General features: G+C 42.9%; 1 long non-coding RNA gene across 4 annotated transcripts in view; it reads right to left on the reverse strand.

Annotated features, from left to right (window-relative positions):
• The window catches only part of LOC117358940, a 46818-nt gene extending 30306 nt beyond the window's left edge, over nt 1-16512 (reverse strand). Inside the window, exons 1-4 of one of the 4 annotated variants that reach the window (XR_004539129.1) lie at nt 15755-16512; nt 11257-11398; nt 7766-7848; nt 3360-3567 (exon numbers count right to left, since the gene is read on the reverse strand). This is a non-coding gene — a long non-coding RNA (uncharacterized LOC117358940). Of the gene's footprint in view, nt 1-3359; nt 3568-7765; nt 7849-11256; nt 11399-15754 lie in introns of those variants that run through there. The other 3 variants (XR_004539128.1, XR_004539127.1, XR_004539130.1) reach the window with 3 other exon arrangements.
• Between the last annotated feature and the right edge of the window lie 3002 nt (nt 16513-19514).

Consider the following 19514-nt stretch of genomic DNA (forward strand, 5'->3'; position numbering starts at 1 on the left):
CCCTTCTTCTCTCACTCTACCATCACCCCGCACCCACTATTCAGCATTGTGTGTTTCTCTCTCTACTATCCAGCTTTTGCTCCTTTGTCTCTTCCCCCACCTCAAATATCCAGCTTTGCCTCCCCCCATCTCTCTCTCTCCCTTCCCATTTCCCACTCTCAGGATTACCTTCTCTCTTTCGCCTCCCCCCAGCAGCAATAAGAAAAACAAGAAAGCAGCATCCTCACTACCTGACCTGCTGCCTCCTCAATTCAACAGCCCATCAATAAAGAGAATCTGTGTGGGGCCATAGAGCTCTATACTCCAGTTCCTGCCCAAACAGGAAGTTGCAGCATAGGGGGGTGGGACTGACAACTGTTGGGCACAGTTTTTCTTTATTGACAAGCCCCTGAATTAGGGAGGCAGCAGGGAAGGAACTCCTTGTTTGTTTTCCATGCTGCCACGAGAGGAAGGTTGATTTTGGCTTGGGAGGCTTAGCATCTCCAAGCCTCTTATACCAGGCGCCTATGATCACAGCTACCCCACAAACTGCCATACCCACAAAAACTACCCCTTCATGACATCAAATGGTAGTAGGGGGTAAGAGAAATGAAGCCTCCCTGCCCCCCTCCCAAAAATACTCTAATGCAATTCTATAGTAGAACATAAGAATTTCCATACTGGGACAGACCGAAGGTCCATTAAGCCCAGAATCCTGTTTCTAACAGTGGCCAAACCAGGTCCCAAGCTACATCCCAAGTAATAAAACAAATTTTATGCTGCTTATCCTAGGAATAAGTAGTTGATTTCCCCAATATCAAGTTTTATTAGGATTTTATATACCGCCTATCAAGGTTATCTAAGCGGTTTTACAATCAGGTACTCAAGCATTTTCCCTATCTGTCCTGGTGGGCTCACAATCTATCTAACGTACCTGGGGCTATGGGGGATTAAGTGACTTGCCCAAGGTCACAAGAAGCAGCACGGGGTTTGAACCCACAACCCCAGGATGCTGAGGCTGTAGCTTCAACCACTGTGCCACATACTCCTCTTTTAGAAAATTATCAATATTCATGTACAGTGTCTGCATCTATGAGACAAACATGGTTTTTCCTGTTGCTTAGAGCATTCTGGACCCCTTATTCGTTTACAAAAATTAAATTGCTCTAAGTCAGGGATCTCAAAGTCCCTCCTTGGCTGCAATCCAGTTGGGTTTTCAGGATTTCCCCAATGAATATGCATTGAAAGCACTGCATGGACATAGATCTCATGCATATTCATTGAGGAAATCCTGAAAACCCGACTGGATTGCGGCCCTCAAGGAGGGACTTTGAGACCCCTGCTCTAAGTCTAATAGATGTTGACATTGTCATCTTGAAGCAGGGACTTTAGATCACCTATTATTCTATTGTCCATTTATTTTGGCTTTTTGGAAATCAATATGGGGCCAAATAAATTGTTTGTTAGAAAATCATGTGGCATTATCGTATGATACAGTATTATTTGGCATGTCTATGAGGGCTAAGAGCCAAATATCTTCCAAAAATAATAAACTTTTACTTATTTTAACAGGAGTCGCCATACAAGAAATAACATGTAATTGGAAAAGATTGAACTTCAGTTTTTGGTGGAATTCAGTGTGTCATATTTACAAAATGAAAAGAACGTTAGCTATTCAGAAAGGGAATTTTAATAAATTTCAAGATGTGTGGGGGCCATTAACAAATTATTGCAATGAATAAGTATCATTTTCCCTGATTAGTACAAATGAAATAATGGGGAGGGGGGTGGATTTTCATTATTTGCTTTGAACGGAAGGAAAGACTTTATTATATGGTATATGTGTTATGAGATATTGAAGGGGTGGGAGGGAAAGGGATTAATTCTATTTAATATGAAGAATTGTAGAATTTCAAGTGATGTATTTAAGTTAAAATGTTGTTACTTTTTGAAGCACTTGATGTAAGTTATAAAAATGAATAAAGAATTGGAAAAACTTTTTAAAACCCCGCTAAGCTAACTGATTTCACCACATTCTCCAGCAATGAATTCCAGAGTTTAATTACATGTTATGTGAAGAAATATTTTCTCTGGTTTGTTTTAAATCTTCTACTTAGTAGCTTCATTGCATGCCCCCTATTCCTAGTATTTTTGGGAAGAGTAAACATTCAGTATTTTATAGAACTCTATCATATCACCCCCAAGTCGTCTCTTCTCCAAGCTGAAGAGCCTTAGTCACTTTAGCCTTTTCTCTTAGGGAAGTCATCCCAATCGTTTTATCATTTTCACTGCCCTCTGTACTTTTTCTAATTCTGCTATAACTTTTTTTGAAATACGGTGACCAGAACTGCACACAGTATTTGAGCTGCAGCCGTACCATAGAAGCAGTACAAATACTAATTTATTGTAATATAGTGATTAAGGAATTGCACCTTTCTATCAGCCTCCCTTCTCATCTCCTCTCCCGATCACAAACATACACACAAAGGATACATACACTTGCATACAAACACACCCATGCACTCAGACACAAATGCAAGCACTCACAAACAGAAACACGCATGCACTGGTACTCATGCTTGCAAATACGCACAAATATACTGGCCCATGCACACAAAAATAAATATAGATATACATACTCACACAGGTAGTACAGATACAGGATCTTTTCCAGATAAGCCCCGCCAAAAAGTTAACCCCCGCCACCCAAAAAAAATTATAAAAAAGAGGTGCGATCTGTAGAAAGTAAAGTGGGGGGGTTCCCTTAAAAAAATGGGCGACAGTTTATCCTATTTTTTTATAATGTTAAGTTTCAAATCCTCTTTTTTATAATCTTTTTTGGGTGCTCCGACGGGGGTGTGTGGGGGGAACCCCCCCCCCCCCACTTTACTTTATACACATCGCGCCGCGTTGTGGGGCCGTTGTGCTGAGAACTTCACTGGTTAAGGTTGCGTGCGCTGGCAAAAGGTGGCGGGGCTTAACTTTCGGCGCATCCACTTTTTCCATTAGTGGCGGGGCTTATCTGGAAAAGATCCCAGATACATATACACACACACACATGTTAGAAAGAATTCCTTGAGCCATGTTCTGCATGCTTACCCCACTTGTTAGAATCTGTAGGAAAAATATTTTAAACATCCCCCACTTTTTATCAAGCCTTGCTACTGAACAGCGTGAGCTAAATGCTGAGCCATTGCGCAGCTTGATAAAAGGGGGGGAAGGGTAGAATGGGTCCTAAATGAGGAACTGGGCACAGCCTTTTACTGCCTAAAAGTTACTGTGATCCTTGAAGCATTCAAAAAAGTGGGGAAAATGGAAATTAGGATGTTTTCAAGGTGAATATTCCCCTTTATTGCTGTGAATTATGAGATCCATCGGTATTTCAAGCTCTACATTTTTCTTTTTAATAAAACTTGTCACAGAATGTCCTTTAAAGATAATCTTTTTCAGTTAGTTTGCAATTGATTGTGCTGTACCTGTGGACTCCCAGATGTAGATTCTAGAAAGCGTCATCATAGTTCCTTTCAGAACATCCAAGCTGTCAGTAATCAGCTCTACGTCCTTCAGTTGGGGTACATTGCATTGTCTCTGAAAGGTCGTGAACAAGGCAGATAAAGTTCAGTCATAAATCACTGGAGACAGTCATCCTTGAATTTTGCCAGACTGGCAGCATTCTAAACTGATCCTCTCATCTTCCCTCCTAGCCCATTTTCCAAACAGTACAAAAATACCCATCTACAAGCCTGAAAAGTTTTCAGCCCAACCAACAAAGTTAGGGCAATCTATATTGCGGGCTATACACTTAGTCCAGTGATTTTCCACTTTTTTCGTTCCATCAGAAAAGTATGGAACGAAAAAAGTGGAAAATCCCTTGACTAAGTACTGTATTTTCATTCATATACCGCGCACCCGTGTAAAACGCGCACATGGGTATAGCGCGCAGGAAACTATAATTTATGTAAAGAAATTTTTATATACCACGCACACCCGTATACCGCGCAAGCTGCCCCGACTCTCCCGTCGTCGCCCGACTCTCCTTTCGCCCGCCCCGACTCTCCTCTGGCCGCCCCGACTCTCCTTTCACCCGTCCCGACTCTCCTCTCCCCCTTGAAGTCCTGTCCCCCCTTGAAGTCCTGTCCCCACCCTGAAAGCCTGATGCCCCCCCCGATGTCCGATTCACCCCCCCCGCAGGACCGCTCACACCCCCACCCCGAAGGACCGCTCGCTCTCGCACCCGCACCCCCACAGCCTCCCCACCCCCCCATCATGGAGAAGCTGCCTACCGTTGTCCTGCTGCTTCCTCTGCCATCGGTCCCGCCCCTTCTTTGAGCCCTGCGTCTGCGCTGCTTCCTCTTCCGGCGGTCCCGCCCTTTCTCTGATGTCAGAGAAAGGGCGGGACCGCCGGAAGAGGAAGCAGCGCAGACACAGGGCTCAGAGAAGGGGCGGGACCGCAGGCAGAGGAAGCAGCAGGACAACGGTAGGCAGCTTCTCCATGATGGGGGGGGGAGGCTGTGGGGGTGCGAGCGGTCCTTGGGGGTGGGGGTGCGGGTGCAACTGCGAGTGCGAGCGGTCCTTCGGGGTGGGGGTGCGAGCGGTCCTGCGGGGTGAATTGGACGTCGGGGGGGAGGAACTATGTAAAAAAAATTTGTACAACGCGCTCACAAATATAACACGCATGGTTATACTCGGTTTGTAAAATCGTGTATAACGCGCACATCATATTCGTGAAAATACGGTATATAGCCTACAATGGAGACTGACACAACTTTGTTGGTTGGGCTGAGAACTTTTCAGCAGCCCCTCGTAATATACTTCAAACAAGAAAAGATATGTGTCCCAGTACTAATGTTATCTTTTAAATCCCCTGTTTTATCAATTAATTTTTATTAAACCGCTTAGATGTAATGATAGGCAGTATATCGAATAAATAATAAACTTGAAACTTGATATGCAAAACGTATTTGGCATTGTTTACAAAATCATTCACATAAGCAAAGCCTGGTGCGATTCTTCACTAAAAAGTGAAAAACAAATCTGATATATCAATAGAATGGATAAACTGAAGACCCTAGCAAAATTTTGCAAACAAAAAATGCACTTAATAATATAAAATCTAGTATTGCACTTTACACCTTTTTTTTCCTTCTCTTCCTATATTTTAAGTTCTTGTAAACCGTGCCGAGCTCCACATCCGTGGAGATGATGCGGTATATAAACTTAAGGTTTAGTTTAGTTAGTATGAGAGAATGACACGGTGACTGTTACCCGTGGGTAATCATAGCTAACCTGCTGAAACAGGGAGGAAAAAACCTGGTCGCCGCAGGTACAGGGATAAGGCCATTCACCACCCCATGGAGCAGTGTATGGCCTTGTTCCCATAATTAAGTGAAGGAAAGCGCCCAAAATATTTACTACCCCTAGCGATCGCGCGGTCCAGCAGACCCCTCCCTTGTTCCTCCCAATCGCTGCGGTCTGGGCATCTCCCTCCCTTCCCCTTGCTGGTGATTTTCATGTCCGAGCAGCACTAGCCTTTAAACAAGTCGCGCATGGCTGCCTGAAAATTCTCCTCTGATGCAACTGGAAACAGGACGTTATGCCAGAGGAGAAGTTTCAAGCAGCCAAGCGTGACTTGTTTAAAAGCTAGTGCAGCATGGAGACATGAAAATCGGCAGCAAAGGTGAAGGGAAGAGGGAGATGCTCGGACATCAGCGATCGGGAAGGAGGGAGAGGGCTGCTGGACTATATGAAGGGTGATGAAGGGAAGTGGAGAGAGGGGAAGGGGTGTGAGGAACAAATGCTAAAGGGAAATGGAGAGGAGAGAGTGGGGAGAAGATGCTGAAGGAAAGTGGGGACGGGGAGAGTGGAACAGATGCTGAAGTGAACTGGTTGGAAGGAGGGGATAAAGAAAAATGGGGTGCATGCCAGATTGGGAAGACAGATACCAGATCTGAGGGGAGGAAAGGAGGACAGAGATGCTATAAACCACCTGGGAAGGGAAGGAAAGATAGAAGGGAAGAAAGAGATGCCGGACTATGGAGGGGGGGGTGGAGGGAAGAAGATGGGTGCCTGACCAATGGGGGGAGGGGGAAGGCACAGTAACAGAGCAGATGCCATATGGAAGAGGTAGTGAGAAGGCAGACAGTGTATGGAAGGAATAGAATGACGAGAAGATGAGGAAAGCAGAAACCAGACAACAAAGGTAGAAAAAAATTTCTATTTCTTTTCTTTTTTTTTATGCCTTAGGATAAAGTAGTATATTAGTTGTGTTAATAAACATTTATAAACAAAGCCCTGCCAGCCTCTAGTTTGGCAGCCAGAACTTTGATTTATAAAATGACAATTGTACAGAATATTGTTATATTTTATACTTTAATAAAATAAGTTCAGTATAAAACTATTTGAGGCTTGTGCGGATGGGATCAGATGGTTTGTGGGGATGGGGCAGAGACTGGGGACTGAGGTCACAGGGATGGGGACAGCTGACAGGGACTGAGGTCGTGGGGACAGGGTGAAGACGGGGACAAATTTTTTCCCCTTGTCATCTAGTATGAGTATCTTTACACTTCTAGAGTCCTTTATGGAACCTGACGGGACCCTGATGTGACTTACCCAGGAAATTTACTACAAACATCAGTTAACACAGTGAGATGCAGTCAAATGATTTTCCCACCAAAATTCAAATTTGTAGCCAACTGACTTTCCCACCAAAATTCAAATTGGTGACCAACAGGCTTTCCTGCCTCATTCACCTCAAGCCCCAGCCAATCGGGTTTGAGGACCTACTATATAAAGACAAACTACAGACCTCACAGCGTGCCCCGAATAAAGCCACAGCATGATGGCTGAAATGTCAGTTCTACCTGACAAAACACTGCGAGACCTAGAAATCTGCAACAAGCTCATATCATAGGGTTGTGATCAGACAGTGCGGTCAGGCAATGGTCCTTTAACCATTTTCTCAGGAACCACCCAATCAGTCTGATTTTCAGGATATACACGATGACCCAATATTCCCTTTATATGGAGTCCTCCACCTACATTCTTGCTAATGGGAAGCTTTTTCAACATCATATGATGCACAATAGAGAATAGATGCACTATATAGAGTAGTATCTTTTTACGTGGTGGACACCTGGAATGCGCTTCCAGAGAGCGTAATAGGGCAGTGTACGGTACTGGGGTTCAAGAAAGTATTGGACAATTTCCTGCTGGAAAAGGGGATAGAGGGGTATAGATAGAGGATTACTGCACAGGTCCTGGACCTGTTGGGCCGCCGCGTGAGCAGACTGTTAGGCACGATGGACCTCAAGTCTGACCCAGCAGAGGCATTGCTTATGTTCTTATGTACTCTAAATGTTATTCTCATATAATAATTTATTTATACAATCCTCAGAAGCACCACCTCAGACTCCATTACTTCATTGTCCTAAGCTTTAAGTGCCGCCTCCTCATAGGATCCTATTCTTACTACCAAATTTTTTCAATAAATATGTAACATTTAAGGCCTCTTCTATCAAACTGCGCTAGCAGTTTTTAGTGCAGAAAGCCACACTGAATGGCCTGCGCTGCTTCCGACGCTCATAGAAACTCTATGAGCATCGGGAGCAGCATAAGTGCTCGAGGCTTGTGCGGTTCAGGCAGAGCTTACAGTAATGGGGCAGGGACAGAAACAAAACTCGCGGGGATGGGGAAATTGAGTTCCTGTGGGAACGGGGACAAATTTGACCCCGTGTCATTCTCTACTTCACATCCACATTGCCATCCAATTCAAGCGACTCATACTTACCTACATTCTATTGCTTCAAATTGTCTCTTCTCTTATATAGCACCTTATAGTCCCTCCATTCCTCCAGCAAGTTAATATGGTACCTACAGTAAGATATTGAAAGGGTCAATGGTAGGAACATATTCTATAAAGGATAGTAGGTACCTGCCTTCCTTTATAGAATACTAATAACCTGGTATATATGAGGGATCTTCAAAAAGTTTCCACACTTTTATTTTTTCAAACACTATTGCTGGTAAATATCTGAAGAGCAAATTACATCACTTTTCCATATAATCAGCCTGTTTTGGGATACATTTTTCCCCAGCGTCCTACTAACTTCTTAATGCCATCAGAAAAAAATGTTTTTTGGCTGAGCCCGCAAAAATATGAAAGTGCGGAAACGTTTTGAAGAACCCTCGATATAATATGCATAGATAATTAGCCACAAGTACTTTCGTCAGCCATAGAATTGGTATAAGCATTAGCACCTAAGTGCTGCAGATATCTGTATATTCTGTAAGTTGCACATGTAAGATTGAACTTGAGACAAGGGGTTACCGTATGGCTCCAGAAAAAGGAGGTTGGATTGCGGGTCTCGTACTTCTGTCCATTTTCTGGAGCCTAGGGTCCTTGCAGGGCAAAATCGAGAGAGTAGGACAGAAACATCAGAAGAAAAAACTCAAATAACAGTACATATTATGGAATGGTATGCTACTTACAGTGTCAACACAATACACATTAAAACAGTGGTCTCAAACTCAAACCCTTTGTAGGGCCACATTTTGGATTTGTAGGTACTTGGAAGGCCTCAGAAAAAAATAGTTAATGTCTTAAAGAAATGACAATTTTGCATGAGGTAAAAAACTCTTTATATTTTATAAATCTTTCCTTTCGGCCAAGTCTTAATAATAATATTGTCATTTACAGCTAAAGAGACATACAATATGATCAAGAAACTGTTTTATTTTACTTCTGTGATTATGATAAACATACCGAGGGCCTCAAAATAGTACCTGGCGGGCCATATGTGGCCCCTGGACCATGAGTTTGATACCGCTGTATTAAAACATCCTAATAGATAGCATAGGGCGTAAGGGGAGGTAGAGCATATAGACCAATAAGATAGAGTAACAGAAGTTAGATAGAAAATAAGAGTGACTAACTTAAGGAAAATTTGTACATGAAGGCGGAAAAGGTACATGAAAATGATCTGACTTGGAATCTGTGTTATGCTTTAATTCTTTTTCATCACGGATAAGCAAGTCCTCCTACAGCATATGCAGTTGGTGTTAGTTTTGACTAGCTTGTTAGTAGCATCTTCCAGTAAAGGCTTGAGAGAAGTGCTAAGCTTTTTACCCGGAATTGGGGAGAGGAGTGGCCTAGTGGTAACTTAGAATTGCTGGTTTAGCAATCTGATGTTATGAATTTCAACCCAGCACTTCTCCTTGTGACTTAACCCTCCAATGCCCCATGTATCATAATTAGATTGTGAACCCACTGGGACAGATTGGGAAAATACTTAGAGCTCCTTTTACTAAGCTGCATTAGGGCTTTAACACGCAGAATAGCACGCACTACAATGTCCCGCGCGCTAGACGCTAACATCAGCATTGAGCTGGCGTTAGTTCAAGCCGTTTAGTGCGGGGTTAGTGCGCACTAATCTGCTGCGTGCGCTAAAAACACTAGCGCACCTTAGTAAAAGGAGCCCTTAGTGTAGCTGATTAAAGCAAACAAACTTGCTGTACACTGCCTTGGGTGAATCATTTCATAAAAGCAGTTAATAAATCCAAATAAAGAAATCATTTCAGAGAGTACATTCCAGAGTGTGGGGGCTATTTCCCAGAAACTAGTTGGAGGGAGGGTCAAATCATATGGTGTCCTTTGGAGACAATGTGGTTAGAGATACTCCTTGGAGGACCTTAGCAACCTTGGGGGTATGTAGAGAGCGATCTTGTTGCTCAAGTTCTCGGGCCCATTTCATTTAAGGGCCTTGAAGATGCTAAGAATTTTTGATTTAGCTTTGAATCGTACTGGTAGCCAGTGGATATTTTTTTTTTTCAGAAATGATGTGATGTGAATGCCTAGGACCTTTTTATTTCGGATCAGGAACGACAATATGCGGAAGCTAGTGGCACATGATAAAGCAGCCATGGAATGGTGGCCCTGCTGATGATAGCACACAGGTACAAGTTGCATTCAACTAGGGGTCCTGGGACTGAGGCATGGATCATGCAAAGTTTGTTGTTGCATGAGATAGAGGTAAAGCAATCTTTTAGGCAGGGTTAAACACACAAAATATGTGTTCCCTCTCTATGACATTGCTCATTCTAAGGCAGGGATCTCAAAGTCCCTCCTTGAGGGCCGCAATCCAGTCGGGTTTTCGGGATTTCCCCAATGAATATGCATTGAAAGCAATGCATGCACATAGATCTCATGCATATTCATTGGGGAAATCTTGAAAACTGGATTGCGGACCTCAAGGAGGGACTTTGAGACCCCTGTTCTAAGGTGAAGGAATGCACACAACATGGGGGGGGGAGGGAGAATTTAATTGGCAACATGATATACTAACAGGGGGTGGGTTAGTTTCCAAAGTCATAAAACATGAAGTCATAGGTGTCGGAATGGGGGGAGCCATGGGTGCCTTGGTGGAGTTCACTACCAATATTTCCCCACTCCTAATATACTGCTACTGCTGCTAGTAGTTTGCGGTTGCAAAAACAAAGAAAAAAAGACATTGCATGCCTGCACTGTTCAAGCTTGCATCTGCCGACCCTGCTCCCTATTAATAAATGACATCAGAGGGGGCAGGGCTGGCAGCATCGGCCCCATGTAATCTTTTTCTTTGTTGTTGCTGCTGCACACCAACAGCAGCAACTGTGGGGGTGAGGGGTTTGGAAAGAGAGAGGGGGGTAGACACCAGATGGAGTGAGGAGAAAGAGACAGATGCTGGATGAAGGAGAGAGAGAGGCAGACACCAGATGGAAGGGGAAGAGGAAACATGCTGGCTAGAAAGGCAGATGCTAGATGGAAAGGGAGCAGAGAAAAGGAGATGGAAGTAGGGAGAGAGGGCGCAGAGAAAGAGAACAGATGCTAGACAGAAGAGGGGGAAAAGGGCACATGCTGTTAGGAAGGTGAGAGAAAGAGGGCATGAACTAGGAGGAAGAACAGAGGACAAATACTTGATGGGGAGGAAAAGAAAGAGGATAGAGTTAGTGAGAGACTGGGAAATAAGAGGAAGTGAAATAGGAGAGCCAGGGCAGGATTAATTGTTTGAGGGCCCCTAGGTGCACAAGTACACTGGGCCCCCTGAGATTTCTCAGGTAGCTGGGCTCTGACCAACTCGCCATCCACTTCACTTCCGATCAGTAAATATATGATACCCAGTCTTAGATTGGGAGTAAAGATGACTGGTGAAGTCTAAGAAACTATCATGCAAATGGTAGCTCCCCAGAAATTATAGGTGTCCTGCTGCATGGTTCAAACCACAAATCAGGCCCCCCACTTACTTGGCTTTGCTACTCTCAGTGTACAAGATGCAGGCTATGTTTATTAAAACAATTATCTATTGCGGTTAATGTCACCATCTTTTTGCAAACCAGGGGACCTGACACAGTCCGTGTTTCGGTTAACACACCTTCATCAGGGGTCCTAATAGATAAAGATGAAAATAACTGAGTCTCAAATATAAATAAACATAAAAATAAATGCATAACCATGTAAAAATAATATATGTAAATAAATGTACATGGAAGCAAAAAGCATCAAGTGTGAGCTAAGGTAAATGGTGGTGACCAACCACATTTGATATGATGTTCAAAATTGAAATGTAAGGATTAAGTGTGGTGCATATGTATGTGATATACAAGTATCAACATGGATTTGATTTTAAAACAAAAATGATGAAATGAAGACAGGATGTATAATAAATGAATAAAAGAATCCATGCAAATAAAAATCATAGACATGAAATAATGAGAGAGTGAATCATAAAATCCTTGGAGAACCTACCCTAATTTGTTAGGTATCAAATTAAACCGCAAATAGAAATAAACTGGAAATATAAAAGGAAATATAAAAATAAGCAAATGTGTTTAAACATATACATTAGAGCATCATCCCATATAGTAAAAGCTAATAATCGCTGTTTTATTAAAAGGATATATTAAAATGAGTCATAAAATTGATCATAAAAATAAAAATTATAACAAAATAGAGAAGCAAAAAACAATAGTTTTGAGGGGGACCATTAGGGGATAAACACTCTCCTATAATGACCTATAATGATTGTTTAAAACATGGCGGTAGAAAGAAATATGATGGTACCACATGTAAAAAGCCTACATAGTGAAAACTAGGACTGTACTTATGGTGCTAATAAAGTGAAATCAAAATGAGATTGCTGAAAAAAGGAATGCAATGAGAACAAAATCACTAAAGGAGGAAAACTAGTAAGGAGAGAATACAGGCCTAATGCATGCAAAAATTGCAGTTGCTCAATACGAAGTAAAGAAAGGATGATGGTAAATATAAATATCATACAATGAACTGCTAAAAAAGATTGTGGCTGCAGGGTGCCTACATAACAATAGGTCTTACAGCGGGGACAAAGGGAGTGTCGACATAAAACAGGATATGACTGGAAAAACAAAAAAAAACATGAGTGAACCAGAATCTAATATAATAAAGCCCTAAGCGCGCATGCGCACTCCCACCTGCGTGCTCCCATTTTCCGTGCGCTGTAGGGCACCACAGGTAGGAGTGCGCATGCGCGAGAATTCCCTTGAGGCGGATGTCGGCCTCGGTGGCTGCAGGCCGCGAAGGAAAGTGGCAGCGAGCCACAGTGTGTCCAGCGACCCTGTCCCTGCCTCTCTGTTTCCGGGCTGTGCTGGAAGAGGAAAGAGAAGCACCTGCTGAGGAAACTACTCCCTCTAGCTCAGTGGTCTCAAACACGCGGCCCGGGGGCCACATGTGGCCCGCCAGGTATTATTTTGAGGCCCTCGGTATGCTTATCATAATCACAAAAGTAAAATAAAACAGTTTCTTGATAATATGTCTCTTTAGCTATAAATTACAATATTATTATTAAAACTTAGCCAAAAGGAAAGAGTTATAAATTTTAAAGAGTTGCCGGACTTGATGGACCTAAGGACTGATTCGGTGAAGGCATTTCTTATGTTCTTATGGAAAATTGTTATTTCTTTAATAAGACATTAACTATTTTTTCTGAGGCCCTCCCAAGTACCTACAAATCCAAAATGTGGCCCTGCAAAGGGTTTGAGTTTGAGACCACTGCTCTAGCTGATGGAGAAGCCAGGGAGCCAGAAAGAAAGGTGTGGGGGGGGAAACGATACAGAGGATAAGAGACAAATAAAAAAATGAGACTGAACTGAAGGATAAGAAGGGAAATTAAGATACAGAGGAAGGGATAGAGAGAATATTGTAATCGCATCATATGTCATATCCAGTCAACACGGATTCACCAAGGGTAGGTCCTGCCAATCCAATCTCATCAGCTTCTTTGACTGGGTAACAAAACAGCTAGACTTAGGAGAATCCGTGGACGTCGTATACCTAGACTTCAGCAAAGCTTTCGATAGTGTCCCGCATCGCAGGCTGTTGAGCAAGATGAAATCAATGGGGCTGGGAGAAACACTAACTACATGGGTCAATGACTGGCTGAGTGGCAGACTTCAGAGGATGGTAATTAACTGTACCCTCTCTAAAACATCGGAGGTGACCAGTGGAGTACCGTAGGGCTCAGTCTTGGGCCCGCTCCTTTTCAACATATTCATAGGGGACCTAACTCAGGGGCTTCAAGGTAAGATAACATTATTCGCTGACGACGCCAAACTATGCAATATAGTGAGAGACGGCAATTCACCCGATAGTATGACACAGGACCTACATTTGTTGGAGCTTTGGTCCTCAACCTGGCAGCTGGGCTTCAATGCTAAGAAATGCAAGATCATGCACCTTGGCAGCAGAAATCCGTGCAGAACTTACACCTTGAATGGTGAGACCTTAGCTACAACTTCAATAGAACGAGACTTGGGAGTGATCATCAGCGCAGACATGAAAACTGCTGATCATGTGGAGAAGGCTTCATCTAAGGCAAGACAGTTGTTAGGTTGCATCCGCAGGAGTTTCGTCAGCCGGAAGCCTGAAGTCATAATGCCATTATACAGAACCATGGTGAGACCTCATTTGGAATACTGTGTGCAATTCTGGAGGCCACACTACTGAAAAGATGTGCTGAGAGTAGAGTCAGTGCAACGGATGGCCACCAGGATGGTCTCGAGGCTCAAGGATCTATCGTACGAGGAAAGGCTGAAAAATTTGCGGCTGTACTCACTCGAGGAACGTAGGGAGAGAGGAGACATGATCGAGACATTTAAGTATATTACCGGCTGTATCGAGATGGAAGAAGAGATTCTATTTCTCAAAGGACCCTCAGCCGCAAGAGGGCATCCGCTCAAACTCAGGGGCGGGAAATTTCATGGCGACACCAGGAAATATTTCTTCACCGAGAGAATGGTTGATCCTTGGAACGAGCTCCCGGTGCAGATGATCGAGGCAAACAGCGTGCAAGAATTTAAGAGCAAATGGGATGCCCATGTGGGATCCCTTAGAGGGTTAAGCCAAGGGAACCTGTCACCAGGAGTGGGATCCCTAGGATAGTAGACTTGGGGGTGGTCAGTAGAGTGGGCAGACCTGATGGGATATGCACCTTATCTGCCGTCATCTTCTATGTTTCTATGTTTCTATCTAATATAATAAAGCCCTGAGTGCGCATGCGCACTCCCACCTGCGTGCTCCCGTTTTCTGTGCGCTGTAGGGACCCACAGGTAGGAGTGTACATGGAAAATGTTTGTCGGGACCGCAGAAAGGGAAGGGGGGGAAGGGACTAAGGGAGCCGGCCAGACCGCGGAAATGGAGGGGGAGGGAATGCTGCTGTACAGGGAAGTGGTGTGGGGGGAGGGAAATGCTGCTGCATAGGAGGCAGGGAGAGAGACAGATAGAAAGAAAAGAAGAAAGACACAAGGGCAGGGAGAGACACAGAAAGACAGGCAAAGGGGGCCAGGGAGAGAGACAGACAGTGGGAGGGAGAGAGAGACAGAAATAAAGACACACAGACATATATTCTAGCACCCGTTAATGTAACAGGCTAAAATACTAGTAATATAATAAAGCTAGACCGCACAACGGGAGTGCCAACACAAACCGATCCTTAGAAAGGAAATCAAAAGTCAAATTTAGAATCTTAACAATGTATAACTAAATTGCAACCTTTGATTAAAAAGAAGTAAAAACGGAGCCCTAACTTACCATAAGCCTGTGTAGTCTGGAAACAAACAATCGCCGATATGATATTTATATTTACCATCATCCTTTCTTTACTGTTGCTCGGCCAAGGCTGCCCTCTGACGTGAACCACCCAGGCGGAAACAGGAAGCTGCGTCAAGAGGGGAAGCTATTGGTTGCCAAAACTTGCTGCCGGTGCCAGCAGGGTGGGGTGGCGTTGTCGATCTTCCATCTTTCCCAGGGGAGGAGATTATTGAGGGGAGGTCACAAGGTAGAATCTCCCACTCCTCTTCACCATCGTGTCAGAAATTTTTTTTTTAAACTTTATTTAGTTTTTAATGCAAACAAAAAGTGCAATACAATTTATATACAAATAATTATAATCAACCAAGCACTTATAATCAATCAGTATCTATAGAAAAGATAAAAATTCCCTCCCCCATCCATCATTACCATCAGTAATAATACCAAAATAAAAGATATACCCCCCTCCTGCTCCCACCTCCCCTGGATGTCAGAAAATTTTAAAATGTAAGTGATTAATCATTAATGCTGTCACCACTCTGCTGCCCGAGACCGGGACTCCACAGCACTACTAGTGGTTGGACATTAAAAGAGCACCAGCATGTGACCCGGCCTGGAGTCACCCCACAGGAATGGACTGACACCAAAACAAAAAACAGGAACCAAAATCAAACTCACATCAACTGCGGTCCAATGAAGATAAATCACTTTACTGTCCATGAATAACGTCAGCAATGGCACACAAAAACAATAAGCAAGGGTTCTTGTTCAAACCAGAACATAAAGCCCAAACCCCAAATAGTTAAAGAAAAAATAAAGTTCAGTTTTTCTTCTTTGCAATCAAGCAAGAAAATTCTGTCCATGAGCACTGACTCTCCTTAGAGCTAATAAATTCACTGTGTTCCAAGCCTGCTCCCAAGCAGGGTAAACTATTCACAAAGTGCTCCTCACAATTCTTAGCACTGCTTATAGTTCCTCACCAGAAGCCTCCAGCAGATTCAAGCGGTACTGCTGGGTGAATTAGGAGTGTCTCCAGGTTTGTCTTGCAATATCAGCTCTAAAATAGCTTTCCAAAAATCCCCTTCCAGGATCTTAACAAACCTCACCCCAAAATGAGTACTCCCAGCTCCAAATATTTAAACCCAAAAATAAGCAGAGCTCAGCAGAGAAAGTCCAAACACAAAAAAAACCCCAGCAGTTCAGAAAATGATCATTAGCACCTGGTAGTAATCCTAACCTGCATAGGTTCAGGGTCCTCAATGAACTCCTCAGGCCAGCTCCCTTGTAAATCCATAGGTGCTTTTTCCTTGCTAGATTGCAGATCCCAAGTGTCTCCAGCCTCAATTACTTCCATGGGTATACCAGTATCACCTCTGTCTGGACCAGGTAGAGCAACAGGGAAGAAAGGCCTTAATCTTCTCCCTATCCTACCTGCCTGCCTGTTCTCAACTGCTGGCTTTTGTACTCTAGGGACACGCTCTAATCTAGCTGAGTCAGCAGGGAACTGGGTGGCTCTTGGGCTCCCCTGGTGGTGACCTAAGTACTGCCTGCCTGTCTGTTTCTCAGGAATTTCAGGCTCCCCTGGTGGTTGATCGGGAAATCAACATAATCAGAGCTAGGTGAGATCTTGCAAACTCCCTTCCTGGATTTCCTATTGACTTTTGTGACCGCTTTTACTGGGACCTTGGCAGGTGCTGATACCTGCCTGGTCACAATGCACAGCACAATTAGTTGTGATTAAAATTTTTAATCTTCTTGTAGCCCTAGTTTTTATATTTGACAAAAGTGGTGTGAAAGAATAGTTCTTTTGAAGGCAAAGTCTCACCCGCATCAACAAGTTGGCACATTAACTGATATTTACAATAGATGTTTTACATAGTAGCATTATTAATCACTATACCACCATATTATTTCTTCTTTATTTTTAAATCTTTATTCATTTTTAAACTCACAATAAGTGAAACATAAAATACATACATTTTATACTTTAACATCACTTAATATATCTTCAAATTCTAACTCGCGTCAATTATCCCCACTCCCTTATACCCAACAATTATTCATAAGCGAAAGAAATCATAAAATATTCACACACAAACACACATACACACACATCCCACCCCACCCTGGACGTGTATGAACAAAAGAAAAAAAAAGAATATTTATTCTATGCAGTAATTTCAATCTTTACAGTATCTTGTTAATGGCTCCCAAATATCCTGAAATTTCTTAAAATTTTCCTGCTGCATAGCAATTATCTTTTCCATTTTAAATATGTGACACAAAGATTTCCACCAAAAGCTATAGTTCAGCCTATCCCAATTTTTCCAATTATTTGTAATCTGTTGTATGGCATAATGAGTAGAAGCTTATTATTATTAGAGGATATTTGGCTCTTAACCCTCATTGACATGCCAAACAATACGGTGTCATAGGATAATGCCACCGGATTATCTAACAAACTATTTATTTGACCTCATATTGATTTCCAAAAAGCAAGTATCAGTGGACAGTAGAATAACAAATGATCTAATGTCCCAGATTCAAGATGACAGTGCCAGCAATAGACGGAATAGTGGCATGATGGTCCCATATTTGTTCTCTTAGCGGTCTCAATTATGCAGGAGACAAAGGGCACTGAGTACTTTTCATTATAAGAATAATTTATTGAATTTTCTATTTTAAACCAATTATTTATAGAAATAATATGCTGGTATAGTGATTAATATTGATTTAAGAGTATATTTGTTATTGTTCTTTATACTCCTATTAGTATTCAGTTACATAGTAGCATACCTGACACATTATCTACTTATTATCTACTTATTCCAGTACTTGAATCCAGTGGTCTGTCTGAAACACACACCCTTCTCTCAACATTACCACCACCACCATCCACCGCTATCCCAGAAACAATCAAGAAAAAGCTAGGCACAATGCTCAATCTTCCTTCCAAAGATGTTTCCTCTGGCTTCATCTCCGACATGATCCTAGTTGAGGAAGGGGACTCCCAGCATTCAGGGCTCAGCGTTGCTTCAAATCAAGTCGCCTCTCCTTTGGCAGACTTCAGAGCAAGGACCACATCCAATTTAGCCGCCACAGTTGGAGCTCCCACCAACTGCAGAATTGTAAGCTGGGTTATTGAGGGGGAGGTCTGCAAGGTACAATCTTGGTCCTCCCAAGTAGAAACAAACTTAAGCAGAGTGGAGTGCCTAACAGCATCATCTCACTCTTCCAGTAATATTTTGAATTGTCCCCATTAGTTTGCTGGTGACCCAGGTGCATGCAGCTGTTCTATAAGAAATGCAAGAATTCATTAACATTCATTACATTACACTGGTATATTTTATTCTGCCAATACCTTGCAGTTTGAGGCAGATTACAAAAAGAGGAGATTCTGGTCGTACATGAAGAAGGACACGGTACTACTTGAGAGAGTCCAGAGAAGAGCGACTAAGATGGTTAAGGGGTTGGAGGAGCTGCCGTACAGCAAAAGATTAGAGAAACTGGGCCTCTTCTCCCTCGAACAGAGGAGATTGAGAGGGGAAATGATCGAAACATTCAAGGTACTGAAGGGGAAAGACTTAGTAGATAAGGACAGATTGTTCACCCTCTCCAAGGTAGGGAGAACGAGAGGGCACTCTCTAAAGTTGAAAGATTCCGTACAAACGTAAGGAAGTTCTTCTTCACCCAGAGAGTGGTGGAAAACTGGGATGCTCTTCCGGAGGCTGTCATAGGGGAAAACACCCTCCAGGGATCAAAGACAAAGTTAGACAAGTTCCTACTGAACAAGGACGTACACTGGTAGGGCTAGTCTCAGTTAGGGCGCTGGTCTTTGGCCAAAAAGGCCGCCGCATGAGCGGACTGCTGGACATGATAGACCACTGGTCTGACCCAGCAGCGGCACTTCTTATTTTCTTATGATTATAGGATAGCTATTTGGTTGGAACGTTTAGGGTCTGGAGACAGATTGAGGTAATCCGTTATATCATGAGCTTGTCTTGATAAATTTCCTGAATAATGTGGTTTTTATTTCTCTTCTGAAGGTTTTGTAGTTTGGGGCTGAGATCAGTAAATTGGAGAGGTGGCTGTCTAGTTTCACTGCTGGAAATGAATTTTGTCTAGAACAATGTATGCAACTAGCTCCCCAGAAAAATGTTTTATTTTTCCTGAGAAACTATGCATAAAATCTTTATTTTACCACTGGAATTTTGCAGTTTTTATAAGGAATGACTAAGAAACACCAGAGGCTGAGCAGGATATCTGTTTGCATTGGGCCTAGAATAACCCTGAATTTCATTATTCCCCCTTATAGTGCTATGTCCTTAATAGAAGTAGTAATTATAGAAGTTGGGACAGGTTCTAGATATGGAGAATGACAAAACAAGTGCAATAAAAACACATCAGGGGGCCCTTTTACCATGCGTCAGTAAACACT

The sequence above is a fragment of the Geotrypetes seraphini genome, chromosome 4 (genome assembly GCF_902459505.1).
Source record: "Geotrypetes seraphini chromosome 4, aGeoSer1.1, whole genome shotgun sequence".
Classification (NCBI taxonomy): Eukaryota; Metazoa; Chordata; class Amphibia; order Gymnophiona; family Dermophiidae; genus Geotrypetes; species Geotrypetes seraphini.